This window comes from Podarcis tiliguerta (genome assembly GCF_965153285.1).
Source record: "Podarcis tiliguerta genome assembly, chromosome: 16".
In the NCBI taxonomy this organism is placed as follows: domain Eukaryota; kingdom Metazoa; phylum Chordata; class Lepidosauria; order Squamata; family Lacertidae; genus Podarcis; species Podarcis tiliguerta.
In genome coordinates, this window is record NC_139549.1 from 18506789 (window position 1) to 18515224 (window position 8436).

An 8436-nucleotide genomic window follows, 5' to 3' on the forward strand; every position below is an offset into this window, starting at 1 on the left:
AGGTTTGTAGAACATGATGCCATTATCTGTACCAGTTTATAAGTCAATTTGATATGGAGGAATTGCTCAAGGTTCATACTGGCCTACTTGGAAATGAGAGAAGACGGGGTAACAAACATGCTAATTGAGACCAGGGGTGGGCAAAGGGTATCTATGCATCTTTTGTACCTGGGACCTGGTGCACAGATCTTGGGTTTCTAAGGGGGGGAAGCAAAAGAAGGCAATCTGATAAGAATGAGGTCTGAACCTGCACAAGGAGGAAAGATTTGAGAATGGGCAAGACACTCCCATTCGCTGGCCCAAATAGCGACACGACACTTGTATGCTCTGTGAAAAATGAGTCCAGTCTTGCTCCAGAAGTATCAACATCATGGAGCACAGCGGCTCTTGAGGCTTGCCAAACCAAAGGCACCACCCACCTTGAGACTCTGCAGGTGCATCCCTCAATATCTGACTTCCCTTATTGCAGAGCAAGAAAATGACTCGACCTAAAAGAAGTCGCTCCTAAACTTCTCAGAGACTTAGTTCAAAACCACTCTAATAATAGTACCTATATACTTTAAAACTATGTTATTATTTATTATAATAATGTCATATAATATTGAAATATTTTGGAGCAGCCAAAGTTGCTGATCCCAGCTACCCCGGGAGACGATACTCGGCGCAATATGTTCTTCAGGTAAGAAGGCTCAGAATGTCTAGAAGGGAAGGAAGAGGCTGGCCGCTGACCACTTGGCAGGGGCATAGGTGAACTGGGGGCTCTTAAGCCCTTTGAAATCTTCACAGACACAAAGAATTCAATGTACACATTTGGGACCTTCACTGAGTATTGCTCAGTCTGTTTTAAGTGGTATACTCATCTCACTCCTAAAAATATCCAAATTCCACATTTGCCCATTCTCTGTCTGCTGGGCATAATTTTTCCTACAACTATGGGTGTGGCTTGTCAAAAGCACTGGGTTTTGTTGGGGAGCACAAAACTGGAGGGATCAGGGCTTGGGAGTGGGGAGGTCAAACTCTTATACACGAACACCCCAGATTTTCTTTTATACAAATGCTATACAGAGAGGCAATTGGGGAAGGAGAGGCAGGGGCAGAATGGCTGTCAGCTTAACAGGACTGTCATCTGTTCAAATAAACCTTAGCTGATTGGAAGATGTAGGTGTTTTAGGGCTTATCCACACTAACCTTTTGCCCCATTATTTCCAGGCATAGGCCTGTGTATTAAAGCTCCATGTTGAGCATACCCCCCCCCCCCCCCATTTGCTCTGGAGCTTTCCCTGCAAAAATCCACTCTTTAAAGCTGAATCGGAGCAAATGACAATTCGGGTTTTCCATGGATTGGCACTTGCTCTGACTGAGCTTTAAAGAGTGGGTTTTCACGGTGAAAGCTCTGGAGCAAAACAAAAGGGCACTTGGACATAGTTTTAAAGCATGGGCCGAAGCATGGAGGAACGGTAAGTGTGGATAAGCCCTTAATTGAGCCAATTACCCAAATTAAACCCCACAGCTTCTGGAAAGAGGCACTGGAGTCCCGCCTCCTGAAGTTTACTTAACAAAGCTGTTTCCCCACATGGTTCCACCTTCTACGCAGATAAACAGTGGGCCAGCCCATTTTAATCCAGGGTTGCCCTTAAAATTCCAGGGAAGGAATTTGTTGTTGTTGATGCTGCTGCTGCTATATATTCATCAAGAGTGGAAATGGACAGGGCCAAACAGGTAAGGAATATCAGCCAAAGATTTCATCCACATTGATCACTGAGCCCCAGTGCTCTGATATCAACCATGTTCATCACCTAATTTAGATGTAGAATAGCTATTTCAACCAGGGTGTTGCAAAGGCCTTCCAAAACTCTTTTGATATTTTTGAGAAATTTTCTTTCTTTTTTTCTCTGAAGGAAAACACCAGCTTTTCCTTTAAAGAAAAACAAAACCTCAATGTTCCAATTTCTGTTCAAAACTCAAACCCTTCCTAGCACAGTGCTGGAAGTCAGAATTAAAAAGGATAAGTCTAATCTTTGTTTCCTTTCTAATGTATTGGATGGATATTCTTTAAAAGATCAACATAAAAAACCACCAAAACTTAATTCTTTTTTTAAAAAATACATATTATTAGATCCCACAATTTTCCCCCTATAAAAAAATAACATTGCAGCTTTGATTGACACAAAGTTACTAAACTGTGGTTCAAATTTCAGCTAAGGAATGTAGTACTGGGTGGGTGGGGGGACATAGCATTAGCAGGAAAATTAATAAAACGAAAACAAACCTGACCTTGGTTAAGAGTTTATTTTACATTCTGCTCAGTCTGGGATCGTCAGTTTTCTTATATTTTATATTGATATCATCTACTATTTATTTTTATTATTTTCTATAGGATTATAAGAAATACATTAGAAAGTTTTATACTTTTAGAAAGATTTTTTTTTAATATACTTAGTGATTCCTCTTCCCTCCCTTTCTCCCTCTCTCTCTTTTTGGTTAAAAATTACAAAATGATTCTGTGAGCAAAGGCCAACAGAGCTGGGGTGTGTGTGGCTTTCTTACCTTAAGGATATTTTGTTGAAAGGCAGAAGACTCATAAATGTCCCTGTCCTCTAAGAAAAGTAGATTCTGGATACTCATGGCTTTTTAAAAAAACAAAGAAAAGTTTGCGAGCTCTAAGGGGTTGCCAAGATGGTGCCATTCCGTTGTTGGACTCCAGCTCCCATTAGGCCTATTCAGCATGGCCAATGGTCAGGATGTTGGGAGTTGTGGTCCAACAACATCTGGAGGGCATTATGTTGGCTGCCACCAGGAGGCATACATCTAAAACAAATGTCAGTTTCATACTAGTTAGTCTGTCATGGCTCCTGCCCCAGAGAATTATGGGGATTGCAGCGTGGTGAGGGTTTTACAATCCTGTAAATACAATTCCTAGCTCCCTGACACAAATAATGTACAGTCTCCCGGGAAAAGTGAATGAAGGCTAATTCCACTTAAGTCTGTTGTGTAGAGATACACTCGGAGGGTTCTATCCTGCACAGTGCTGGGTGCTCAATCACCAACAAAGTACTTTGAATCTCTAGCAAAACAAGGCAACTGTCCAGCAACATGTGGGAATAAACTGTTACCTGGATCATTACCCCTATGCTTTTAAGATTGTAAAAATGTATATTTAAAAATAAAAAATCAATGCACAAGCTTAAGAATTTTGTGATAGGAAATGAATAACTCTAGAGAAGCAAATTGCTTTTGGTCTTTCTAACACTCTCCACAGGGGCAGAGAAGGTCCTCTTTGGATGACCCAAAATACTTAGCCCACCAGTAAAGATGGAGGATAGATATAGACAACCATTTACAAAGTAGTTATTTACCATGGTGTGGGTGTTATTAGACAGCTAAGGGACTGGTAGAATTGTTTCATTTCCCGGATCCCTTGGATTTCTAATAGGAAATTATGGGGAAATTCTCCTTGCTGCTTGACATGGCACAACAGATCGCCAGGTGACCAGCAACAGAGACAGTGGCTGGCTGCCATTTTTATGTCTATTTGCCCAGAGTCATATTCTGTTTACCATTTCCCAGCTTCTGTGGTCGTACTCACCCTGCATCTATCTCCATGTTTAAAGGGAAAGGGTTGTGGTCCCTGGTCCAAAACTGTCCTGATAAAGACTGCATAGGAAGAGGCAGCAGCTGAGGAGAGTGGTGACAGGATCCTAAACTAGCTTAAAAACATATGGTCCTGCTCTGCTAAGCCAGGGCCGGACCCAAAAGGATGTCCTGAGTATTCATGCAAGCTAGACCATCTCGAATCCCACACCTGCCTGCTCATCAAAGAGGATGTCTTGAGGGAGGATTTCTGGTACCCAAATGGGCCTGAAGAGAGCTCAGAGACAAGGACCTGCTTAGTGTTGGTCTGACAATTTGCCCACAAAGCCGTTGATTCTAACTCTGCAAACATGGACTCTATGAGTCCACACCAGCCCATGCCAACCTGGAGTCCTCCAGGGACTGTAATTCCTATGGAATTTGTAGTCCAGGAACATTTGAAGGACACTAGGATGGCATAGGCTTATCTAAGCAGATCTACTAAGAGGCAAGTATGCCAACCCAGCTTCACCCAAATTTGTTCTATGCAGTTAAATTCTTAAGTGTGTGCTTATTTTTTAAACATCCAATAATAATGAAAATTGCATACCCAAGTGTTGGTGAGCTGAGGATGATTTTAAACCAAAGGCAAACATTTACAGTTTTAAAAGTGGCATTTCTTTTGTCCGATTTGTAATGTTCATCACTTTTAATCATTTTTAAATACAACTTTGTGATAACTATTTTTTTTCTGGGAAGGGCTATTCTTACTGTAACTACCCACTGATACATACACACACGCACGCACGAAAAAGAGGAAGGGGGAAAGAAAGAAACATATATTAAAAACACTTTTTAAGCAATACTCTGGATACAAATGTATTTTCAACCTACATATATTCTAAACATTCTAATCTTTTTAAGGATCACTTTATCATAAAATAAAATATCCTTTGTTCCTTATAATAAATTACCTAATAAAAAGTATTTTATTTAGCCCAGTTCCTTACTACATTTACATGTAATAAATGCATTTATTAAAATAGAAATATTAAATTATAAAGAAATGTTCTAATTTTTTTTTGTCTTCCCCCCTCTCCATTAAAAAAAAACAACAACAACCAAAAAGCTCAAACAACCAGGCATGTAAATGCATCATCATCATCAAGGCAAAAACAAATGAAAGGATTAAAAGATTGAAATGTTCGTTGCTGTTGACTTGATTCAGGAGGGTTTTGAGATTTAACAGTCATAGCCTTTGCATTGTTGGAGATTTTTAAAAAGTGTGTGAGAGAGAGCATGTGTGTGTGAGTGAGGGAGTGGGGAAGGGGGCGGGGAGAAATCAACTTCCCACCAGCTAAAAATACTTCTGCAACTAGTCTGGCTAGGAGAGCCACTTCGATAATGTCTCCTCGTTTAAATATAAATCCAAATTCATTTCATCATTTTAAATGCATTATAGTAATACTATTCTCTATATAATTTATATCCATGAAACTGTTATCAGAGTATGATACTTGGAAATCCCCATCCCCACCCCCAATTACATTTCCTACCACCCTTTTACACAAACACACAGATACCTCAAACAATGGCTTTGAATCTGACCACAGATGTTGGCGATTAACCCCATTTGGGGAGAGCTGAAAGGAACAATCTGCTACTATGTCTCACACTGCTGAGAGATGGCATTCAAATTTGAACTTCCCGGGATTTATTTATTTATTTTTATATTTTTGCTAAAGGTTGAAATCCAAAAGGAAAAGATTCTGTGTCAAATATAGCAAATTCTGATGCTGACAAAGTTTCAAAGATGTCAGAAATTTTAGGGCAGCATCCTTTAGGTTGATTAATTGGGTTTAAAAAAGTAATCAACTAAAAAGGTGCCTTGATTATCTAGTTAAATTACTTTAGCGTTACCTTTAATACTAGTAACCTCTGAAAACTGGCAAGCACCATCTAAGAAGAGGAAGGGCTGTTGTGGTCCAGTGGGGGAGCATCTGCTCTGCATGCGAAGGGTCCTGCGTTCAATTCCTGGCATCTCCACGTCCAGCTAGAAAAGACGCCCCACCTGAAACCCTGGAGTGTCGTTGCCAATCCTTAGCTAGGTAGACCAATGGTTTGGCACAGTATAAGGCAGCTTTGTATTTAAACCAGCCCTTTATTCAGAAACATTGGGGCCAGCTAGAACATTAATTCATTTTGAGGTGAAGGATAATATCACAGTGGTGGAGCGCTTGCTTTGGCATGCAAGGGGTCCCAGGTTCAATCCCCAGCATCTCTGAAGGGGGCTGGAAAGACTCCCTGTTTGAAACCCCAAGAGAGCTGTTGTCAAGCTGTGAAGATACTTAGCTAGTATAAGATCTAGCTCATTTTAAGGCTGCTGCCTATGTTCCTAAGAGCTATTCTCTCTTGTGTGAAAGAGAACAGGGACTGCCTCTTCTACTGCCATGACATGTATGTGCGTATAGGTAAAAATACAGAAACCATTTTTTGTTCTCTAAAAGTAGTTTTTTTAAAGTTTCAAATCTATGCAGATTGAAACACATATGATTAATCAACCAAGATTTCCTTAATCCGGTGACTGTGCTTTTTTATTTGTTTTAGTTGTAATATCTTTGCAACTTAAGATTTTGGAGCAAAGCTGATACCTTCAAAATGCTGCCTTTTGTTGCCAATAAACTGGTGCATTTCAAAGAAGTTCTGAAAAATCTGATGTTCCAAAATCCACTTTTTGAATTTTCTCAAGATTACGATTGATTCCAGAAGTTCAAATACCTCCCCCCCCCCCCTGCACGTACCTGACTAACGGCATGCCATGGAAACGCTTGGAAATTTTAATTTTGCCAAGAAATCAAGGAAGTTTCTTCACAAAATGTCAGAATCTTCCGTTGGGACCCTGAATATTAAAATGGTGACAATCTTCTATTCTCATCTGAAAACTTTTACAAAGAGAAGTAGGAGAGGTGCCTTTGCAGATAAACCACATCACCCAATTACCACCCTGATGGAATCCAAATGGCATGTCACTAGTTTGGGATTGTAGCTAGCTAAGCTGGGCAAAATCAGATTTGGGCTGGGATAGGTGCTGTGGGTGCCTTTTCCAACAAAGGGCATTTTTAAATGGTATGCCTGCACTACCCATCTCTTGATCCACCTCTTTACTCTCAAGGTATATCAATACCACCCTCTTATACTGGCTTTATATCACAGCCCCCCCCCCCGAATTGTAGAAACTGGGGTGCTGCTATCCAGGCCTGACTCCAGTTCTGGTACACTGCAGGCGCAAATGTCTTAATGCCCAAATGCCCAGTTTTTGTTCTCTAGGCTAAGAAAGATAGAAAGGTGAAAACAGAGCTGACTCTGTTGCATTTATGCATTTGGCAAGAAAAGAAGTGGGAAGCCAGAGATCCCCATCAAATAAGCAGCCTAACCTGTGGCTGGTGTGAATTTTCAAGACACAGGTGCCCCCCCACATGCTACAAGGTAGTGGTGATTATGAGTGGTGGAGCTTAATTCTTCCTCAGTGCAGCCCCATCTTATACTGGGATGCCTTCTACTGACCATTAGTCCATCTAGCCTAGTACTGTACTGATTGGCAGCAACACTCCAGGGGCTCAGGCAAAGATTCCAGGGATTGAATTGGGGACCTTCTGTGTAGAAAGCATACCCTTCAGTTCTGGCCCCTGCAGACATCTTTACTTTGGGGGGGGGGGTGTTTTCTTGACAATATCAGTGCAGATTTGGGGGTTGGCACAGACTGGAATTTAAAAGCTCCCAAATGATCCAAGAGCTCATCTGATCATACTGGAAGAGTTGACTTTAAAAAAAATGTTGTTTTTTTAAAGCTATCGTAAGTTTTTGTCTATTGCTGGTGAATCAGACCAACAAGCCATCCCTACATACCTATCAAGGAAGATACATGTCAGAGGAAAAAATTAAGGTCATGGGCATTTTTCTTTTTTGATTTATATATATACATATATTAAAAAAAAGAAAAAGGAATCACACAAATGTATTCCCACCCAATTCCTGTAAGGGGTCCTGGGAATTTCAATGTGTGAGGCCCCATACAGGGTCCTTCCCCCCCCCCAACAACAGTATGCAGCCCCCCTCTCAGACCAGAGGTAGCCGTTGGGTTTGCAACTGAGGTTCTGCAATTTGGGGTTCTCTTTGCGCTCTCTCTCTCTCTCTCTTTTTCTGGCTACATTAAAAAATAACGGGGAGGGCAAGTGGGCGGAAATATATATATATATATATTTATTTATATTTATATATATTTTTTTAAAAGATGGGAGTTAAAATACTGCTATTAAACTAGAGTTGCTACATCAGGCTTTCTTTTAATATATATGTATATGTATATATAGATTAGATAGATAGATAAAAGGTTATTGGAACTAAGAAAAAGGGTCTTTTTTTTTCTCTTTTAAAAAAATTAACTGAAAAGAGGCAAGACCTGCCTGGTTCATGAAGAACATTTGTTCTAAGACAGGATGCATACCCCTTCCATTTCTAATTAGCAAGTGTGGGTGTTGGTTTGGGTTTTATACTCTTATTTTTATCTTATTTTTTAAGGGGGAATATCCATTGATTTTCACCATGCGTGCATGTGTGTTGGTGGGGGTGGGGAAGAGTGTTTCAAATGTTTGTTTTAATAAGAAAGACAATGGGGGGAAAGTGGGTGGGAACAGATCCACATGCACCTCCCCTGCTCCCGGTCGCCATTCTTCCACCCTTTTACTACTCACCCCATAGGGCCAGAGCTAAAATGTGCCCCAACCTCCCAATAAGTATTTCCCCACGTAGGGAGACCTCTCCTCTTCCTCAGTTATCCTTTCTCCATTGCCTGGCATTAAAAGAATA